This window comes from Phasianus colchicus, chromosome 2, assembly GCF_987193195.1.
Source record: "Phasianus colchicus chromosome 2, bPhaCol1.hap1.1, whole genome shotgun sequence".
NCBI lineage: Eukaryota > Metazoa > Chordata > Aves > Galliformes > Phasianidae > Phasianus > Phasianus colchicus.
This window is the reverse complement of record NC_143437.1, coordinates 79,599,081-79,622,772: the sequence shown is the minus strand read 5'-3', so window position 1 is coordinate 79,622,772 and position 23,692 is coordinate 79,599,081.

The following is a 23,692-nucleotide window of genomic DNA, read 5'->3' as shown; positions in this document are numbered from 1 at the left end:
GTCTCCATAATTTCTTCTCCACAACCCAGCACTCTTCCTTCCTCTGGAAAATTGTTGGTTTTGATATCAGAAACAAAGGAATATGTTTTAAGTCAGAAGAAGAAACATTGAAAGATATTTTTTTTAGTTTACTATCTTTCTACTTAGTGACTGACTCCTTTGAATCTTTTTTTGAGGGGAGAGGGGTGGGAAAGAGGACTAACTCCTTCCATGGATAGACTCTTTGTATCCATTTTCAAGACTGATTTTCATAGGGTGTCAGAATGTCTCACTGACATTTGTTTATCATGCTGCAATCAATATCAAGGCTTCTCAGGCCTTAGAGATAATGGAGAGTCAGATATTCTTTCATTTTATTTTAGTAGCTACCCATAAAAAAAAGTCCCACAGGCTGATATAATTCCATGTTGACCTTTCCTGCAGCTCTCCTGTCCTCAGAATACAAGGAAAAAAGAGACAGATAAGATGAACAAAGAAATAAGACAAACTCTTATTAGACCTCCCTGAAACTGCAACCTCCAGTGAAAATTTTTAAAAGCCTTCAGCAGTGTCATCTTTTTCAGCCATGTCCAAGCTGCATGATGAAGTAACCTGATGAAGCCTTGCTGTTTCCTTGCCACTAGGCTGGAGCTAGCATTCCCACAACCTAGTGCTGTGTCTTAAGTTCTGTGCGACCATAGGGTCTGCATCACTGGCTAGTGAGCATTGCCGGGGGACCCACTGGCACTTTTGGCAGAGCAGTTTGCTACAGCTCATCTGAATAAAATTAAAAATAGTTTCCTTTCTAAATAGAAATCTGGTTGAATTTTTTCATATGTTGCCTTTTTAAAAATAAAAATAAAAATGTTAAGCGTTCCCTCATAAGTGAGTAATTAAATTGCTAAAATCCCATTCATTGTTAATTTTTCCAGCTAATTATAACTTAATTTCTAAGGCAAAAAAATTAAACCCTTTACTTGCTTCTTTTCTTGTATTTGTCTGAAGGCTCTTTTGAACAGAGAGAATTTCTAAGAAATTATGCAACATTTTGAACATTAGAATATAATGGAATAGATTATTTTATAGGCTTTTGGTGCAGCAATTTGTTGTGCCATTCAGAAAGCATTTTGTACTGTTTGTTCCTTAGAAAGTACATTCATATATTAGAATTTAATAGAAGCCAAAGGAAGCCTGTTTCACATGGATACCACTTGAGTCCCAGTTCCTTGTGGCACTAAGGTATTGTTACAAGCCCTTCTGTGTAATACTAATGTAAGTTTCTTGAGCAGCATGCTCTACTTCCCTTTTCTTTTTTTTGGTCCAAGTGATTATATAAAACAAAATTGACATTCCAAACCGTAAGAAGTAAACAGACTGTGAACTTTAGCACTCTGTTTGGCACTTACAGTTTTTTATTCCAAATGAGAAAGAAAATCTGCTTAAAATAATTTGTTACCATATGAAAATAACTGAAGGCAATAATTGAAACAAGTGAGTTAAATAAATATGTGTCAGTCATGTATATCACTGGAATTACTTTGTTTTTTCACTTACTAGTTTGTATTAAAGTTAGAAAGAGTACTGGAGGCAGCTTACTTTCAATTCATTTTGCTTGAAGTTAATGATCCTGTGCCAGACAAATGGCCTTTATGTTTTTTGTTCTTGGTTTTTGTTATTGTTGTTGTTGTTTTTATATATAAATGAATGTTTTTCATGACTAATAGGGGAAAACATTGACAATTGACGTGCTTTGTTGCATTCTGTGTCTGGACTTCATGCAAATACCACATCTACCATTACTATTTCTTCAGCTTTGGTTAAGCAGACCATACAGTGAGAATTTATCAGCTCCTGTTGGGCAATTAACAAGAAAGATAAAGTATTTAAATTGTGTCATAATTGTGTGTTTTAAAACAAAATGTTCAAGAGGCTTTCTTATCTATTTTAATTTTGCAATATGTTACACCTTTATTTTGGTTGCTGCAAGCACACAAACAAAGCTGTTAGATTTTACACTCCTTACTCAGGGTAATTTAGTGCACGTGGGGTTGTTTTTTTTTGCTTCAGTTTCTCATTAGTTTTTAAATTAATCTATTTTAACTTAAGAATGCATACATGATACAAGAATGAAGAAACGAGCACTGTCATGAACCCTGTGCTCCCATAAAATTCCTGCCCCAAAAAGCAGAAAAGATAAAAAACCTTATGGATAATATTGATGAAGCCTGTGTATTTTTCCTTTTCTCTCTCCTCTCCTCTCCTCTCCTCTCCTCTCCTCTCCTCTCCTCTCCTCTCCTCTCCTCTCCTCTCCTCTCCTCTCCTCTCCTCTCCTCTCCTCTCCTCTCCTCTCCTCTCCTCTCCTCTCCTCTCCTCTCCTCTGTATTTCTTCTAGATAATTTTCAAAAATTTTTTGAAGAAAACTGTTTATGGTAACCAAACTATCAAATCCACTTTTGGGCTCAACAACAGAGTTCTTTTCAGCAACAGTGTAAATTGAAAATTAGAATACAGAAGTGAACAAACATCATACTAATTTCCAGACTGATGAACAGCAGGTTGTTTAACTTGTCTTTGCAATGTGCTACCAAGTATTAATAAACAGGAATACATCCATTTAATATTCTGTAACCCTGGTTAGGACTTAGAATCTTCATTTGCTTTCATTTGCTCTCTTGACTATTCGCTATTATTCAGTCTTTTCTGAAGACTGATTTGATAATGTATTTCTGATAATATTATTACGCTTGGAGAGTAATATTTAAATGTGAGTGAAACTTGAGTGAATTGATTCTGTGTATGACTGAACCATATCATGTCCATGTTGTATGTGTTGCTTATTTCAACTGAGATGAGTTTTGTCTGTAAGCAGGAGAGCAATTCAGCTGGATGCGAGGCCACTGTCATCTCAGTCATGGACAGCTGGAAGTATTGGGAATAATTGGGAAACAATTTTAAAAACATTTTGATTACTGGCTCCTGCTTTCCTCTTTGTGCATTTAATTCATCTCTCTCTCTGCCTCTTTCCTTTCTTCATCTTCTTGTGACACATATCTGTATTACTTGCTTTACCCACCACATAGATTAGAAGAAGACAGCGTGATCTGTAGGACTTCCCACAGAATGCATTTGTGGCTACCTTGTTTCAAAAGTTGTTCCCTGAGCGCAGGAGTAAAGATGTTTGTGCTTTCTTTTTATGGAGTATCCAGGTAGGTCACTAGAATCAATGATTCCCTGCTCAACCTTTCAAAGAAAGGCTTGTGGACAACTATTTTCAGGAAATGAAAGCGGTAGTTCCCAAGTCAGTCGAAGTACTTTCCTATAAAAATGTAAATGGTTACATTTAAGACACATTCTTGTTAATCTCGTATGAGCAGAACATGGCCTGGATAAGTGTGTGGGCATTAAATAGCTGTCTGGCTGTCTGCTAACTGCACTGTGTGCTGCAGACTCTGTTTGAGGCTTGCAAGACGTGCCACGCTGGTGAGGCTCAAGATTGAACAGCCACATTCATAACACACACAGCCACATGGCCAGGGGCTTCCTCCAGCCTACCTGTGATCCAGCTCTGGCCAGTTCAGCGCTCTTGGTCTTCTAAGCAGAGCTGCCATGTACAAATCGGGAGGAGCAGTCTCTGATCTGTACCAGTGCCTGGGCTGAATTGTAAGGAATTGCTTGGAGGGTTCCTAATGAGCAGCATGAAATGCTTAATAGGGACTGCTCTGGCACTGCAGTTTGATAGATGATTTACTCTAACACTCTGTAATTGTGCAACAAAGTCCTTGGGTTTCTGAGTCCTAGAGGGATAGAAATAAGATTTTGTTGTTGGTGTTTTTTTGTTTTGTTTTGCCAATATATCTGTTGTCAGAAATTTGTGTATATGTGTTATGCTTTGCCTAGAGTTTAGTTACGTGTGTATTTAGAAATTCCAGTGCAAGGTTTGTGCCCTTTGCTTTAAATGTCATCATATCCAAAAGGAAATGTCAACAGGGGTTCTCAGGAGGCCTGGAGAGCTTGTCAGAGGAAGCCCTAGAGGAAGCAGGGAAAGAGAGCTTTAGGCAGGTGATAAGCCACAAAGTTTCAACTCCCAGGAATAAGAAAAGAAACTCAGAAGCAAACAATTCCTGAAAGATAGAATTAATGTGCTTGCAAAGTACAAGAGCTAGATCACAATTCAACAGTCTGATATGGGAGATTTTCCGGGGCTAAAACCTCAACTATATTTGAGACTGTATTCCTCCTGGAGGTATTAATTTTGATTTTTCTGTTAATTGAAAAATTCTATGTTTAATTTATGTCTCTGATTAATCTTTCCTCTTGATTCCTTTGCCTTGTTTGTAAGTTCTCTCCATGTACTCTGCTAGTGTTTCAGAGGATCACTAATACAACCTTTACTCCTTCTTGCAGATTACTTATAACAGCATCAGCCAAAGTCAGTTTTAACACCATTTTCTTCAACGCACCCCAGGATAATTGTCTGCAGTCAGCTTACCATCAGTAGTCATTACTTTTTTTAATTGCTTCTTTGGTCAGTTTTTAATTCACTCAGGTTGTTACAGATATTAGCCCAGAGGAAGTTTCCAAGGGGAAATTGGAGTGACAGTCAGAATATGGTCTCTGAGGCAGAGGAGAATGAAGCAGACTTCAACAGGGGATGATCAAAGCTAGAGGCCCTGTTATTTATTCAGATTCCATCTTCAGCACCTGCTTAAATCTTTAATAGTCTCACTGATCTTATCCTTACATCAACTCTGGTGTTTATCATCCTAAAGGAAATAGTAACAGTAGGTGGGAGCAGCTGACAGTAAAAGAATTAAGACTCAGGGGAGGGGAAATCACACAGAATAAAGAGAACAAGATCTTGTTTTGACCTTCAAAAGGACAGCTTTAGTTGAAACACGGCCTCCAACTATACTCTGGAAAACTTGTACAAAAATCTGAGATAATTTTAAGAAGTGCAATAGCAAATATCAACTGCTAAATGAAGACTTTCTCCTGAAATGGCTATAGCTTGAGTACTGCATTAGGAAGACACTGAAAGTGAAGATAAGTTCACTGAGCAGCGTGCAAGAAATTCAGTAACTCAACAAACATAATACAACTGGGGCAAACAGTGGCAAACATTACTGACTTCTTCAGCCTTAATAAGCTGATTAGTTAAAACTGAGTTTTGTGTTACTGGAGATTTCTGTTCATAGTACTTTAAACTTTTTTTACAGTGTTGCTAGGTGAAGTCAGGAGAAATAATTCTTATTTTACAGTGTAGAATTAGACTGATGAATTGGAGTTGGTAGTCTCTTGTCATTGAGCTATTCTATGTGCTACTTTCATTAGAACTTTACAATCAGCTGCTGCTTTTCTACTTTTCATGTGTTGTTTTCATTCTTTATTTTTATTTTTTGTCAGAAACCACTAACTTCATAAAAAATATGCAGATTTTGAAACCTGTAGTTTAATTTCTGAAAAACAGAGGTCAGTTATACCCTGTACCAACTGTTACACATTGAAGGCTTAATAATTATCGTAGAATTGTAGCATCACAGAATGGTTTAGGTTGGAAGGGACTTTAAGATCATCTAGTTCTAACCCCCTTGCTATAGAGAGGGACACCTCCCTCTAGACCAGGTTGCTCAAAGTGTCGTTCAGCCTGACCTTGAATTTTTCCAGGGAGGGGGCATCCACAGCCTTACTGGGCAACCTGTTCCAGTGTCTTACCACCCTCACAGTAAAGAATTTCTTCCTAATATCTAGTCTAAATTTACCTTCTTCCAGTTTAAAACCATTTCCCCTTGTCCTGTTGCTACCTGCCTGTATAAAATTATATGCAATTTAAACATAGAGCAAAATTGTTCCAGTGTTTTGTATTCAAAAAAAGTGGCTCAACAGAATAGTAATATTTCAGAATTTCATTCAGCAGATCAGATTTCATTAGGAACAGCTCAAAGTTGTTTAGACAAATGTCAGTGATGAATTCTGTGGAAAGAAACGTTACTCATTAATGAGTTTGAACCCATTAATATGCAACTCTTTGAATAAGTAAACTGTAATTATATTGGAACGTAATCCTCTGATGGAACAGCTCCGAAGTTTGTCTCTTTCTAAAAGCTTTTCCTAATGCCTCACTGATTTCTATTTCCTACTCGGTAAATTATGTTCTAATTAGTGTAGAGCTTCATTGCAGAGAAACAGCTTTCACTGTTTAAATGTCAATCTTTCCATATTTGTACTTTCAACAATAGTCTGTCTACGAGTGATGCTGTTCTTCATTGAAGTTACCATTTCATTTATGGTTACAAAATGCTGAGGTGATGAGAGGTGTGAAAATCATGATTATGCACACATAGGCGTTCACTTGTTTCACAGCTGAAACAAGTATTATGTATGTATGTATTATTTAAAGATAAAACAGGAAACAAAATTCAGGAAGAAAAACTGAGGAAACAGAATTTTAACTTAGTGAATATTTATTTAAGACTTTTACATTTTCTTCCTTCCAGTGCAGTAGAAAAGAAAGCTTGAACAGGATAGATCTCTTGCCTAGATCCAAGTGCAGGCACCTGGCTCTGCTGCAATCTGGATAAGGTATGAGCTTGAACCTTTTTCTATCAAGCTGTGTACCTTAGTTTACCATTCAGTCTCTCACATTACTAGTATTCTTACTGTGACTAAGATCTGTTTAATCTGGTATTTCAAATCTGATAAAAATTTCTACTTCAACCTAAGAAACCTTTCCAAGTAAGATTTATTTCCTTAATTATGTCTTTCTATGTCTGTCTGTAATAAGGCTTCTCTTGAGCAGGTGTATATTTTGCCCCCAAAATTTACATGTGTATTTCCTAGAATGTTCCTAGTCAGCTCTATTGTGCTGTTGCAGGAGGAAAGAGGAGCAGTTTGCTACCATAAATCAAGCACAGCACTTACAAATAATTTGTGGAGCAATTAAAATAACTACTAAGATTTTATGGTGTGCAATTATGTTTCTTCCATCAGAACATCATTAGGAGGAAACTTGTTTACCCTTGCAAGTAGAGCTTGTTAAACGTAAAGAAAAATGCAACTTGCAAGCAATAAAGGGGCAGATTAAGGGACAAATAAGATGTCCAAGGAGTTCTTTATAAGTGAAGCTTTTTGTATGCTCAGCTTTTGGTTTTGTATCCTTTCCTGGAATTTGAGCTCAGCAAATCTATTGAAGCCCAAATAGTTGACTCACAGATTTAAATGGAAATTCATGGATGAGTAATTAAAGATACCAGGTTATAGTTAATTAAAAAGGTTGCATACAGTGAACTTATGCATTCAGTAGTATATTGTGACATTCTCCTGTTCATTCAGACATTTAGTCAACCTCCAAAAGGCATCTGTATGATTTTGAGAATTGTTGGAAAATTCAGGCTTCAGAATGTCAAGTTCAACTTTCTGCTCAACGCAAGATCAGTGGGAAGGTGGAACCAGGTTGTTCAGTGGGTTGTACCATCAAGTTCTGAAAACCTCTGAAAAAGAGACTGAATGACTTGAATCGTAGAAAGTTTCCCAAGGCTTGTCCACGTATCAGACTATTACCCTCTGCTCTTCTTCCATGAGAGCACTAATGATACCAAGGGCAAACTGTAAAAGATTAAATGAGATTTCAAGGTTCTGGGAGTAATTTTCTCATTAATCTTGCCTGTGAGGGGGAGTAATGTAAAGAAGAGTAGGTGGATTTTGCAAATAAACAACTAACTGCATCAGGAGAGCGTCAGCAGGATGGGGCCAAGCTTTTTTCTGTGGTGCCTAGCAACACAAAAAGAGGCAACAGGCTCAAACTGAAACATGGGAAGTTCCATCTGCACATGGGAAAGAAATTCTTTACTGTGAAGGTGACTGAGCATTGGAACAAGATGCCCAGAGACATTGTGGAGTCTCATTCTCTGGAGATATTAGAAGCCTGCCCCGATGTGGTCCTGATCAATGTGCTTTATGTGACCCTGCTTGAAGCAAGTGGTTTGGACTAGATGTTCACAAGTGGTCCTTCCAACCTTAACCATTCTGTGATTCTGTGAACCGCTGCTGAGAAACAATTGATGGAAAACTCAGAACTATGTCATACTTCATTCTATGTCAGAAATTTCACCTTTCTATTGAAATTCAAAAAATAAAAATTAAAAAAAAAAAAACAAAAAAAACCACAAATTAGATTGAGATGCACTTTCTGTTTAAACCTTTGTTGGGAAAAGATAGAAACTGAATGAGAATAAGGTCTGCTTAGCTAAGAGAAAATTTCCAAATTGTATCTTTGTGTAAAGTGTCCTCATGTTTTAGGGAAAAAGTGAAGGAAGGAAGAAAAACTTCTCTGTTTACTTGAAGGAAGAGTGAGCTTCTCTTTTTCCTTGGCAGTCTGTTTAAAAGTGTTGCATCTTTTTTTTTTTTTCTTTTTTTTTTCTTTTTTTTTTTTTTTCCTGACCAGTGCTGCTGGAGAGAAATAGAAATAGTAATTCTTCTCTGCAACAGTGTACTGGATTTCCAGGTATCCACACTGAAAGTGTATTTAATTTCTCTTTACAGGATACTGTTGAAAAGTCTGCTATTTTGGCTGAGAGTGTTTTCTTTCTGAGATTGGCAGTTCATTCCCTCCTTTAACCTCTGCAGATAAATTGATAGGTACTCAGTAACTTGAGTAATACTTCCACACAACTTTGTTCAGAACACCCACTCATTCTCCTTAGTTGTCTTGGCATCACTTACTAGACTGCACTACAGGTGAACATGGGATTTGCAAAATAATAAAAATATAAGTTTCTGCCATAAATAATTATGAATCTAAATTAAATGTAATGCAGCAGTAAGCCAGAGTTAGAATGATTTTAACAGCATCTGTCAGATTATCGATGTAGCTTATATGTGCAGATTTTTAAACTTTAATTTTAAAGGAAATGTCCAGAGGTCGATTATGATGCATTAATCCACATTCAGACTCAAAAAAAAATCTTGGATTTTTCTGGTATTAAAAGCATATGAAGTGGGATTTTAAGTTCTACAGGGTGGAACTCCCACACACTTTATATTTCTGGATATGGTTATGACAAACAGTTCCAGACTGAAGGCTTGTTTGCATTTGCAGTACGTGTAGGTTATTTCCCAAACATTCCTGCTTTTGATGCTCTGTGAAGCATCATACAAAAATGTACAATATTTCTCACTTCCTTTTCTCATCAACTACCTAAGATAAGTGGGATATTTTATACGTGATCAGTATACAGGAATTTAATTTGTTTATTTATTTATTTATGCTGTCATCAGCCACCAATGGCCATCTATGCAGTGGCTCAGCATTGCCAAAAATTAATGCACAAGCGTGTCCTGGAGTTGCTCCCTGAGTAGTGAGACTGGAAGCCTTTTATTCAGCTCTATCTGGAATGTATTGTGTCTTTGGGCACCACCAAAGTTCTCTCATGCCAAGTCTTCAAAGCTCCTGAAAGGTCATTTGCTCAGTCACCTTGCGCAGGAGATCCTGGCTCCCTCAGTTTTTCTGTGTAACCTACCAGCAAAGTCTTTTCTACACATTCCCATCAGTTTATGAACTCGTTGCACAAGATCACATTATGTATTCTTTGCCTTCATCATCTTCCCCTTTCTGGAGATCTTTTTCATGAGATAATTGAATCTCTGAGAGCTCATTTCTCAAGCTCCTGGCAATGTCAACATTGCATCTCTTTAAGCTGTTCAAACATCTTTCTAGTCTTGATAGCATCACCAGGAAAGTAAAAAAATAAAAATAAAATAAAATAAAATGAGTTCTATGGCAGGTACTCTGTCTTTGCAGAGAGTGTATATTTATGTGATCCCTACAGTTTCTGAGATACGTCTCATTCAGAGAACTAGTCTACCTGTGTTCCATACAAAACTTCGTATCCAAAAACTGGAATCCTTCTTCAACAATTTCAAAAGGGCTTTGCTTTTCTTCACAGGAAGCAGTCTCCAAGGTTGTTTCTGCTGGAAACTTGGAAACCTAAATGTGTTATTATCTCCTGTTAGAGTGTCTTAAACTGGGTAAATGAGTTGTATTGTGGTCCAGAGAGGCTACAGTACAGGAGACTATCCTGAACACTCATTAGATTTCAGCAAAAGTTCTGCCTTCATAGCCGTAGGTAGTAATGATACAAGAGGAGTCAGTAGTGTTGCCATTACTGATACCAGACAGCTACCTTCACCCAAATGCAATTTATCAAACAATATAATAACTCAGTGCGTTGTGTAACTGACAAGTGCTGGCTAGTTTTGTCCTGCACTTTCTGGTTTGTACAAGATATGTCTGAGATTCATTTTGAGTCATACACAGTATGAATGTGCATATAGGCAATGACTCAGAGATGTAACAAAATGATTGTTCACCATATGCACGTTCATATGCACTACTGTGCTTTTTCTTACAGAACCTGTAAAATTAAAAAGTGAATTACTCTTGAATTGCATCTGCAGTGGTACCACACACGTATGGATCCTTATGAACTAGTAATGTATTTCTTGAATCTGATTTATGGAAACAGTGCTTTTGATAGACAGATGGATGAGGAAGACAGTCTGAATGCAGTTTTGTAGTGCCAATCCCTGAGCAATAATTGCAATAAATTTCTCAGAAAATCTACTTCCCGTATCTATAAGGCTGACTGGTATTGTTTTAGAGAGTGTGTCCTATTCCAGCACTCATGTCTATTTTTCAGTCTCCTGATCACATGTAGAAAGTTGGTCAGTCTTCATCTCAGCCTCTGAATACTCTGTTCTCTTATTCTTGAGCCTGGTTCCTTCTTTTCTCATTTTCTTGGCCTTCCCTTGTTCTTGTCTGTGCAGCTCCTGTAGTCACTGCCTCTTTTGCCTGCAATCCTTCATTTGTGCCTAACTAATAGACCTGATGACCCCCATCAAGAACAACACTGCTCGGCCAGAGTTTCAGGTTTCTAAAACATACTTCTCTTTGACTTCCTTCTCTCTCTTTTATTTTCAAACTTAGTTTTCTTTAATATAAATAAGTTAAGATGAAAAAAATGGATGATGGAGCTGTTGCTGTTAATTTTTCAGTAGTTATCTCTATTCTTAAGTCATCTGTTTATTTCTGCAAGAGAAGCATGAAGGAAAGTTCGTTTTAGCAACAATGAGACTTCAGGAAAGTACTTTAATCATTATTTCTCAGTGATTAGTAACATTTATTGCACTGTCCTTTTAGGTGAACTTCTTGAGTCAATGTCCTAAATTAAGAACAGACATTCTGATTTTTGAGCTGTTAAATCAAGGCCACAATGGAAGACTCTGCAGATTGGTAAGAAGGTGATGGATAGACAGGTTTTTTTTGTGTGTATAGTTGGAAACAATGGATATAATACATCTTTCAGCTGTCTCTGTATGCACAAGTATAAAAAAAAAAAAAAAGAAAAGAAACAAGCCTTTTTTTTAATGTGAGTCTCATGATTTATTCTCTACTAATTCAGTGACTTGGTAATTTCAAAAATCAGTTGAAAATGATTTTTGACTCCTTGATTGATTTATTCAGTTTTTGATTTAATATATTTATTGTTTATTTTTAATAAGCTGTACAGATGACAGTAATTTAGCCATTTAGTAATTTAGTCATTGTTTTATTTTTATTCACTTATTCCTGCAAATCAAAATCCATACACAGCAAAGAGAATTTCTTTTCTTTGCAAAAAGTCTTTGAAATTACACAATTAACTGCAATATTGTGAATAACTTAGCAAATAATTTCAGTTTTTAAGTCGTTCATCTAAATTACTATTTTGGTCTGACAGAAAGATAGTCAGTACTGAAAGGCAAATGAGAAAAGTTGGTGCATCTTGAGGGGAAAATATTCAGTGGCAAAGTGCAAAGCAGGGAGAGCACGACTTGAGTGTCAGTCAGGGTCTATTAGTGCCCTCTGAGAAGGACAGGATAAGATGAAGTCTCCCAAGGAAACTCTGAAAGGAAGAAATGTGACATTTGGACTGTCCTCCAGTGTCCTGGGTTCAATCTGTGTAAATAACATCCTGAGCAATCCTGTGTAAATACCTCTGAGCAATTCTGTCTTGTTTCAGGCAGCATGAAGAGCTCTGGGCTTTCTCAGAGGGTCATTCGAGAGCAATTAATTTAGCCACACTAATAAGCATTAGAAAGTGTTAGCACCCTTTGATCAAAGTGCAAAACATGCTTTTTTTGATACCTTAAGATAAGCCTAGAAGACATAGATGCTGAGCTCTTGCAGAAAAGCTCTCTATCCTCCCGTCCCCCTCACAACCACTTTTGTAGCTGGAGTTCATCTTTCTTGAACATTCATTATCTGATACATACTCATGACTTAGAATGTGGTTTCTCCCAGTTCTTCCAGGTAACTAATGCTGCTCTAATAGCATCACTTTTTTTCTGATACATTTGCACAGCATCTCATTAACAGTTCATTTATTCCATGATGGATTCAGACTCCTTTAACTAAACCATTTTCTGTGGTTTTCAGCTAGGTAACTGCATTTTTAACACATCATTTTCAAATGTGTAGCCTTCTCTGTTCTTCTCATTTTGGTACATCATTATGTTTTGGTACATTTGATGTTTTCCCACTTTGTGTCTGTCCATTAATTTTGTTACTGCATTCCTTTAATTATGAAAATACTGATATTCTTAAATAAGATTGGAAATCCTCCTCTGTCCTTTTAGTTTAAACAGCTGTATTTTTCCTTATCCCAACTGCTGATGCCCATAACTATGTATTTTTTTCCTATATATGATTTTAAAACTATAATACTGTTCCTAATTACCATCTTATAATAATGCTGATCTGTCATGTGTAACTGTCAATAGATGTATCCATGGAAGCCCAGACTGCTGCGTATGCTAACTACATTTTTCTAATTATTATGCATGAACATTTGCCTGTTTATACTTCTTGAGATACCCAGTACTATATATATTTTTCCTCTAAGAAAGCAAATATACTCATAAATCTTGAGACTAGGCCTGACACAGTATAGAGCACTGAAAAAGTTCTGTGATGTTCTCGAGACGTGTTATTCCTCACTTTGTATGACAAGCTTATGGGAAACATTCATGGTAAAATGTTCTGATTTATTGTCTTTCCATGGTAGATTTACTGAATGCATAAGAATGCAGTGAAATTAAATAGGATTTTCATGAAATTATGCATGCAATATCATTTTGGTATTAGATCACAATTTCAATTTTATTTTAATGTGTGCTTTGATCCTTTACTTCTTTATCAGTTGCATAGTCTTTTCAGCTCTGGTATTTTCTTGTAAATAATTCAATTGTGCTCTAATATATTTATGAATAAACATGGAAATTTAAAGTACTAGGACTTTCTTTAGGTTTTTGATTTTGATTGTTGTTAATCTGTGATAGAAGAGCATGCATGTGTGAAATAAAAAATGAGAAATCTCATCTTCTCTTAACATCATCCAGTGATGTATTTTAAGCAGAGCTCTGGTCATTGATATGAAGATGAAGCAGCCCTCTCACGAGCAGTCAGTGTAGTGTGTATACGGAGTGAGTGAAGTACTAAAGCTACTCTACGGCCAGTTGCAAGAGAAAGAGAAATGTAGGTGTGTTTGCCTTAAAACACACAAACAAAACAAAACAAAAGCCCAAATGAATGACCTCTTAAAATACAAAACAACAAAAATATAAAGACCACATGTGATTAAAAACAAAAGACCTTCAGTAGGCTGAGACCAGAAATCGTGCCCTTGGAAAGAAAAGAGTATTCTAGTACAGAATATTGTATAAGAGTAACTATTTACTTGAAGGCAGTAATTAAGTGTTCCTTGGAAACACTGTGAATTTGGAATAATTTGTAGATAAACATATAGCACTGGTTTCAAACTTGGCAGTACATTCTATGGTTTCAACTATATTTCAATTGCATATAGTTGTTCCTACTAGTCTGGATTTGGAATAATTGTCATAGAATCATAGAATCCTTTGAAGAGGGAGACTTATAGGGCATCTAGTCCAACTCCCCTGCAATGAATAGGGACATCTATAGCTAGATCAGGTTGCTCAGAGTCTCATCCGGCCTGACCTTGAGTGTCTCCAGGGTTGGGGCATCCTCCACCTCTCTGAGCAGCCTGTTCCAGTGCCTCAACATGCTCATTGTAAAAAACTTTTTCCTTATATCCAATCTAAAGATCATCTTTTAGTTTGAAACCATTTCCCTTTGTTGTATTCCCTTTGTTGCAGGACGAGGGGAAATGGTTTTAAGTTGAGGGAGGGGAGATTTAGGTTGTACGTCAGGGGGAAATTCTTTACAGAGAGAGTGGTGAATTACTGGAACAGGCTGCCCAGAGAGGCTGTGGATGCCCCATCCCTGGAGGTGTTCAAGGCCAGGTTGGATGGGGCCCTGGGCAGCCTGGTCTAGTATTAAATGGGGAGGTTGGTGGCCCTGCATGTGGCAGGGGGGTTGGAGATTCATGATCCTTGAGGTCCCTTCCAACCCTGGCCATTCTGTGATTCTGTGATTCTGTATCGCAACAGACTCTTCTAAAGTGTCCCTTCTTTCTTATAGCCACCCTTTAAATATTTAAAGGCCTCTATCAGGTCTCCCCATTTCTTTTGATATAGCCCAGGGTAGGCTTTCTGGCCTATGAGGGCACACTGCTGACTCATGTTCTCCTTACCATCCATCCACCAGTACCCCTAAGTTGTTTTTGACAGGGTGGAGCTCAATTCTTTCATCTGCTAGTTTATACTGATATTGGGGGTTGTTTCAGCCCGGGTGCAAGACCTCACACTTGGTTTGCTGAAACTCATGAGGTTCTCCTGAGCCAACTTCTTGAGCCGGTTTAGATCTCTTCGGATGGCTTCCCAGGTGTGCTGTCTGCAGCACACAGTTCATGTGATATAAACTCACAAAAATAATTCTATCTTTTTTTCTTCAGATTCCCGAACTAACATCTGAATTTTAAAATAGGATATAATTGTAAATTTTAAAGATTATTAACAGAGCAGTGGTAATCAATCCATGTAGTCATTTTTAAATTCTCAGTCTTCCCTTTTATTGTTACTGGTGAATAGACTCTGCACTGGTTAAACAGTAGGCTTTTTGTCTTGGTAATATATTCAGAAAAATCAGTCTAAAGTAAGAAAACTTTTTCTCTGAAAGATCTTTCTTCCTAGTCTTAAATATACTTATCAACAACATCTTACTTCTTAATCTTTTATGCTGTAAACCTAGGGAAAATAATAATCTTCAAAAGGTTTGGATAATTTTGGGGTTTGAACATTTTCAGCATGTGCCACCAGGGATGTGTCGTGATCACTGGAGCAAGACTGACATCTTTTATTTATCAGACTTTGATAGGAACAAGTTTAATGGCAGGAATCACAGAAGCTTAACCAATTTACCTTCTACAGTGAAAATGTTTCACAGTGGAACAAATAGTCTTTTTTAATTTTTCTGTACAAAGTTACACATGAAGTACTTTAAAACAAATTGCCAAATTGGTGTTAGAGTTTACAAGAAAACAATTCTTCCAGAGAATGCATTGAAATAAGAGACAAAAGCACAGAACACATAAATTATATTTTGTGTAAATGTGAACATTAGGAAACATCGCAAAACTAAAATACTGATAAAGCTTTTATTCACGTCTCCTGCAAGAGCCACCTATCTTTGCTGACTGATATATTTAAATTGCAGTAACCCAGGAGTTCAGAATTTGACAGACTCGTATCTGAGAAGTAACTTAATAAGTTTTATTGCTTCATAAATGAATATCAATACAATCTGCACAATTATAATGTTTGCACTTAGTACAGTTTGTCCCCTGGAAAACTGTTTTACTGTTGAGTAAGTAGGCTGAAAACCATGGGAGCAGAAGGGAAGTTTGAAAGAAAAAACCACTCCATGCAACGCAGAATCTCAGAGACACTCCTACATCTCTGTGTCTTTGTTAAATTTCAGCAGTGTGCTGTAGTTGAAAAATAATCCCTGTAATTCATTATTTCCATTAAATTAGGAATAGGATTTTTAACAGGGAAACTCATTTATTGATTTCATTTCATGTAACCTTTCTGCCTCATCACAGGAAATTGTGTATGTTTGCCTTTTTGATGTAAGATAATAAAAAAGGGCTAAGATAAAATATGATCAATCTTGCAAAATGTTTAGCAATACGCATTATATCTTTGTTACACAATTTTTAGTAGAATTCTTTAAAATTTCGTAATTATTGAATCCTTGCTTCAGTGATCTTCAACGGTCTGCCAGTGACTGTTGCCTTTAATACCTCTGTGGAAGTTGTGCTTCAGAATTCAAGAGATGAAATGGATTTAGAGCTAGTGAAGAAGGTAATGCTGCAGGAGATTTGAAGGAACCCAAAAATGAAGGTGGTCATGCCTGTACTGAAAATGAGAAGGAAGCAGACTCTCATATTTGATGGCAAACTCTCCTTCCACGCTTTGTCAGGCACCAGGAGCTGCAGCAAAACCATGAGAGTGAGTTTCTGCAGAAAGTTGTTCAATTGTAAGTGGCGTAAATGAGCCCAGTGTTTATCTGAGTTGGGTCATTTTGTCCATGTGTATGAGACAGCAGTGAATCAACACCAGAGAAATGCAATCTGTTTCACAGAGGTAAAACTATTGGTGATAATGTCTTGGTGCTTCTATTTTTTTTTTTTCCTTAAAACAAAATAAGAGAAAATTACCCCCCAAAAATAGGATTTTCCCTTCTCTAGGATATAAAAAATTTTTAAATTAAATATAAGGTGTTTTGGTTTTTTTTTTAATTTAAAAAATTAAATTAAAAACAAAATGCTATGAAATCATATTTGTTCTTTTAAAATGTGAATTTTAAAACTGGAATGCTTTTCCCAACAGGATTATTTTACAACTCAGTTTCCTGGGATAATCTTTTTATCGTAGTTGCAACTGCACAGAAGTCAATAAACAAATAAATACTGTGTATTTTTATATTCTAAGTCATAATAAAGCCATCACTTAATGATAGAAATATTGCCCTATGTGGTAATAAAAACTCTGAGATTTGATAATGAAGCATGCGTGCAGGTAACAGTGAAATACATGCAGAAGACCTCACCTAATTATGTTATTTGTCAGATTTTTAAGGTGAAAAATCACTGTGCTATTAAAGACCCACTTTACATTTATTGCATATCCCATACTCTCACTAGAACTTTCAGTAAAAAGGGGAATTGGTTAAGATGGAAGGAAACCCAAAGAACTTTTGCACTGGCTTTTTGGTCTATTTTAAAATAATTCTGGGCCTACCACATAATATATCATTATATAATGATATATTTTGTAAGGTAAACAGTGCTTGCATTTCTGTGAAATTGAAGAGTTGCTGCAGAGAAACACATTTTATCTGCTCTAAAAACACTAAAAACAGAGTAGCTTTTTTTTCTTTTTTTTTTTTTTCTGTAGAGGTATATAAAATTTGTACAGGTTTACTATGTGAATGTCACTTCTTGTAGCATGATGATTTATACACATCATTCTGGTAGCCATAGAAGGAGGATTTACTATCCCGTGTTACATTTCTCAGCCTAGCTAATGAGAAAAGAAAATATGATGAAATTATCTGAGCAGCAAGAAAACAGTATATCTCATTTTGTTATGAGCATATTTTACACCATGTCCTTGTGTTGTATGCCCACAGAAACATACATTAGGGTTGTGTCTTACACCAGCGAAAAAGTTCTGTCAGTACATGGGTATGACAAGGATCAGAATAGCAGGGTGATATTTATCAGCTTCTGAATCAGCTTTGCAAACTTTCAAAAAGAAGCCAGTAAGAGGGAGTTGCATGATGAGAAAGAAGGGGAAAGTAAAATGGGTTTCAGTGTCAAAGGCTAAGGTGTAAAGCAAGTTCTTAATTTAAGCCAGAGGCTCAAACAGGGAGAAAGTCTTCAGGATATTCAGCACAGTGCAAATAGAGCAGATGGGGTGAGGGCAGGATCAAAGGTGCTGAATGAACATGGAGGAGGTTGCACAAAAGAAGTCATAAAGTCCACTGGAGATACTTAAGAGAAGGAGAAAAAGTTTTAATTTGATTCAAAAATACCACAAAGGCTGTGTAAAATGATTGATAAGGTGCAGCTTCTACATTAGCAAGTACATCCCACTTGACATGCAGTGTACTTACTGGGAAGGTTTTAAGAGAAGATGAGCAACAGCCAAAATGAGAAAGACTACAAGCCTGAAAGTATCTAAGAAGACAGTTAAGACAGACACTGGGAAGGCAAGGATGAACTGTATTAAGATTTCAGGGCTTCATTACAGTAAAAATGATATGACAGAAAAGCATTTGTTAGCTATGAAAGCCTGTTAAGCTTTTCCTGGTAATTGGGCTCTAAGAACAAAGTCAAGGCCTGAGATTCAGAGTTTTTTAAGGTGCTCAGCAGAAAATTTTAAACCTGAGTCTGATTTGTCCTTTACACGCCTCCAGCTGAGATGCACAGAGAGCAAAGTTCAGTGAGTAAGGAGAAACAAGAGTATTGCATACAAGATAAAATGAATACACCCTTGTTTCTGTAAGCTTTAGGCATTCAAAATAGGCACTCAGAGCCTAGATTTAGATAGCTAAATCTCATATGAGCAGCAGAAAGATTTTTTAAATTTAAACAGGTGCGGTATGAAGTCAGCAGAGGTTAGAGGAGAGCACGACTGTACGAAACTAACTGAAGAGGCAAATAATGTAGATAAGCTGGGAGTCTGGAACTCCTGACTTCTTAACCATTCTGGGAACCTCAGCTTGAATGCTTGCACTCAAGTTTTTTAAAGATCTGAGGGGGGGCCCCTCAGGTGTGTGATGGCCGCTCTGCACACAGCTTGTAGGACACCAAAAAACCTCTTTGCTATGCTGGAGAAATTCCGTCCCGACTGAATATTGCTTTTGAAGGTTGCCTTTACTTCTCATTGAGTTTCATGCAGAATAACTGGGACAGAATATGAACGCAGGTTTTCCCCTGGGGTGTTTAATTTGTCCGATCCCTTTTACCACCACTCTGCAATGTGCTAATTGCTAAGAGTTTTTGCAGCCTCAGCAGTGCTAGTAATTTGTTTTATCTTTTGCTATGCATGTTAAAGAGAGTGTTTTCTCCACACATCTGGAGTAGGTGGTAAGTGAAAAGGGCACAGAGCTATCACAGCTGTTTTGTCATTCACCAACATCTGAAATGAGATGACAAAAGGATCCAGAAATTAGACAGCTATTTAGGAGAAATTTGAAGATGACTGGAGTAGAATGAAACATCTGCTCTATATGGAAGCCAATAGCACTATACTAGAAGTAAAATCAACTTTCTTTAAGCCAGATGTCTCTAAATTAGGAACAGACTAAAAGAGGACTTAAATACTGATATACTGTGTTGAGATACCATAACGCTGTTGCTTGGATTTTCTTCCTGAGAAAGAACAGTTAGATATGCAGTCATAATAAACATTCATGTCTGGCCTGTTAGGGTGATATCAAACAGCTAAAGCACTGAGCAAGGTGTTATGTAAAACTGGCTCTGCAGAGGAGAAGAGGGATGTATGATGAAGTCCTGCCTTGAAATTTTAGCAGACTTCTTCCCAGTACCTCTGTGTTGGCCCTTCTTGGGAGTTTGGTTGCTGTGTGTGTAGCCATTTCCACAAAGAATGTGACTATGGTTTTTATAAGCAATGGGGCAAGGCTCACTCTTTTCTTTTAAAGGAGAGCTATTTGGAGGTGTGGCCTACTTCTTATGAGCACACAAAAAGCTGAATATTCTAAGAAAGAAGTCTTAGGTTCGATGTTCTTAGTTGCCTGTATTCGTGGTTGTAACCCTTCAGAAGAGTACCTTAGCCACTTTCATTGTTCTAACTTGCAGTGTTTCTCTGCTGCTTTGCAAAATGGAATGTGAGAGTCAGTGGATGTGTGAGAGAAGATGACTGAAAGTCTGGCAGCACCACTCATACTGTGGTAGCCAAGTTGCCACTTTTTCTCTGGCAGCTGCACCATCTGCAGCCCTCTCTGCTGGGGTTACTGGCTGCAGGATCAGAGCAGGGCTAAGACCCAGCAGGGCTCAGAAGTGCTTTAGGCACAAGCAGAAGACAAGGCAAAAGTATGGGAAACTTTCAGGAAGGAAGTCTATATGATTTTCTAGTGCATGACTTTGAGATTGAGAAGAGTTCTGTGAGTGTTGTGAGTAGACAACACTTTCGTAGTCTTATTCAGTGTGTGTGCATGAGGAAAAGAGTCTATTGGATTTTATGCATAGGCAAAACACCTATAGATTTTGTAGTAACAATTTTTGAAAGTGAAATTTGGAGATAAGTGTTTGCATAAAGAAAAAAGTATGAAGAAAAAGGTGTATCATACTGAAAAATTAAGTCAAAATGGCAAATACAAATTGTTGGGAACAAGATAATTTATGAGATACTAATTGGCATATAGGGTATTTTGGAGGGAAAAAAAAAAAGCATTACAGAATAGAAAGAATAACAGCTGGTTGTGTAAATTTTGATGACACCATATATGCAACATCTCATCACATGATCGTGATTGTGTAGCAGTCACAGCTGTGTAAGTAGAGGAGTAAGGAGTCTGGGTAAGTGAAATACAATCCATGCTTCCTGTTCTGATTTTCAGTTCTCATTAGTTAATTACTTTGGCAGATATGCATTGATAGAAGAAAATTATTATATTCTTTGTACAAGACCATTTCTCTAAACAATCAGATGAGCCAACTGACAAGTCAATATTTGTATAATGGACACTAGCAAAAAGATGAACATACTTGATGAAATCAGAATGAATTTTACATAGTGCTAATTAAAAATGCAAATGCTTCAGGTTTTTGGGACATAAATCTTTGGGTTTTGTAATGATGTTGGCACCTCCTTGATTACAACGATCAAACATCACATGTACATGTTCCTGACAGTTTAATCTATAACATATGGATCAGCATTTTTGGGTAACACATTGCAGTGAAGCTGGAATAATAGCAGCAGTTAATTATCTTCAAAAGGAGGAATTAACAGATATTTAATAAAAAGGAGAGAGTTAGAAGTGAGAACTTCTTGGCAGCAAAGCTACACATTACTTTATACCTCATTTTTCCAATAACATATACTATCAAGAGGGGAAAGAGAATAAAATAAATCAAATAGCAACATGGGATGTGTTTGGGGTCCTGTTGTTGCCGTTGTTTGTTTGTTTTCTAATACTGAATGTCAGCCTTTGCCATAAATACACACAAAAGTATTAGAAATACTTTCTCATCATCAGTGTTTTCAACTGAAGCGAGACAGTAAAAAAACTGAAGCCTATTGAAATTGTACATTAGAAAGTACAGTGTGCAGTTTGTATACACGCAAGCACTGTTTGCTTACATTATTGCAGAGATCAGTAGACCTTATTGTAGTGCTTGTCATCCATGGGTCAGATGGTACTCTGACTTGCACAAGGTGAGGAGATAATTCAGTATCCTTCTAAGTGAAGCTATCAATATAATATTGAGATGCCTGTTTGGAAGTGTTTGTCATCCACATTTAACAAAGAGGCTGTGGTACAAAGTGCAGATAGATCTGATTGTGTGTAGTGAAGAAGATGACTGTATGTTGTATAGCAGCAGATTTACTCCACTTCCTGCTTGTGCTGATATTATCAGGACTGCTAAAGCTTTTTTTTGGCCTGCAGAACTTATACAGGCTATAAAGAATCCTGTGGATCAAAACCAACTAAAAAGGACTAGAAAAACACAAGGGTACACAAATGGTCTGTGTACGGATGTGAAGAACAATAAAGCAATAATTAGGAACACATAATAATTATTGGTCTTACACATCCCAGAGAACATATAGAGACAGTCTACAAGGCAGCCATTTGAAGAACTATTGCTGTAAGGTTTTCTCCTTCCTTCCTTCATATTCTCTCTCACTCTTTTTTTCTTTTGAAAGGTTTTTTTGGGCTATTTATTACTTTATTGATCCTTGTCAGTTACTCATTCTCCACAAAGCAGTGGTGAATTAAAGTGTAACAGAAAAGGAATGCATTATCACAAGCTAGATACAAGAATGAACTGCAGGACCGCAGTCTGCATCTAGATTATCACTCCCTGAGTTTTGTTTATTCTGTTTTTTTCCTTCTTGCTTTCTAATATATTCATGAATTTACATGATCTCCTCCATTCCACTCTTAGAAAGAAAATCCAAATAATTTCATTAATTCCCTGTGCTGTTAGTCCAGTTATTTTTTTTTTAAATAATCCAGGTTTCTTAGTTTCATTCTCTTGTAATATTTTGTCCTATGTTGTTTTAGTACAGTCTTACTGGTTATAGTCATCCTCCTGTGTCCTTCATAAGGGCTAGAGGAGTATCATGCAATATGCTAAATGCAGTAGTACATTCATAAGATGTGATCTTGAAAAAGTTCCTCAGGAGTTATCTGATCCTGTTGGGGCAAGATCAGGAGTTACCTTTCTTTTCTGACCTGTCCCTAATAATCATCTGAGCTTAACTGTATGGGAAAAAGTGCTGCATACTGAAATATTACATTGTCTACATGAGAGTTTTTTTAATATAATTCTTTTAGTTGCCATTTCAGTTTCGAAAACATACCTAACTCTTTTCACTCAGCATTGCTGTATAAAAATTGTATTCTTTGTTCACCATAAACCAGTGATTGCTTAGATGTAATAATTAAGTAAATTGATGTGAATGAAATTCCTGGGTTAAAAAAAAAAAAAAAAAAAAAGAATTTTTAATATATTTCAGAAAATTATTGGATCTTATTGGTGTTGAATGACTTCCTACCTGACCGAAACTACTGAGCTACTACATGTACAACTTCTTGCTATTTTGAAGAGAAGTTAATAAGTGCTTGCTCACAGTTGCTGCACTCAAAACGTGCCTGTTTCACTGCACGTACCAGACAGGCCTAACAGCTCCAGATTGTTCTGTGCAATGGCCAAAACCCCGCTGCTCCACCATGCTTGAGCCACTAAGCTGCAGCTGCCTGAATGTCCCTTTACAGACATGCCCCATGCTAAATTCTGGAAACAGAATGGGATATGCTTCTTGGCTGGAGAGAAACTGCATGATATTTTGTGAAGTTTCTTTAGATTGCATTGGGATCTAAAACTAATTGATCTTGTAGCAGAGCTACTGCTGCGGAGGCTAAGTAATTTTTCTATTGGAGTAAGACTGTAACAGTTAGGTATTCCTATTATTTAAAATAATTTTCAGTTTTGTTTCAGATTTTGGCTTCTGATCTAAGTGCACACTGTGTATAGCAAACAGTTTTATGTTGGCACTCGTGGACTCGCCCACATTTTGTTAAAAAAAAAAAAAGAATACGTAAAAATCTGGAAATGCTTGATAGTTTCAACAAGAAGCAAGAGATTAGGAAATAATTAATGCAATTTCTGTGAAACAGAATGAAAGGATCAACGCTTGTAAGTTCTGATATAAATTTAATCTCAAGCTTTAGGACGTCTATTCTGAATACCAGTTAATATATTCACCTTAAAGTAAGTGCTGAAAATATCTTGCTGGTCTTATCTAGTCACAGAAGTGTCACATGCTGAAATTGAGAATTTATTAGCAGGATCTGTTCTTGTAAAACAGTGTAAAATTTAGAATTTATCCTGGGCTTTTAAAAGGATATTTCCTCTCCTAACAAGTTTTGTACCTTAGATGTCATACCAAAAAAACAAAACAAAACAAAACACAAACAAACAAACAAACAAAAAAA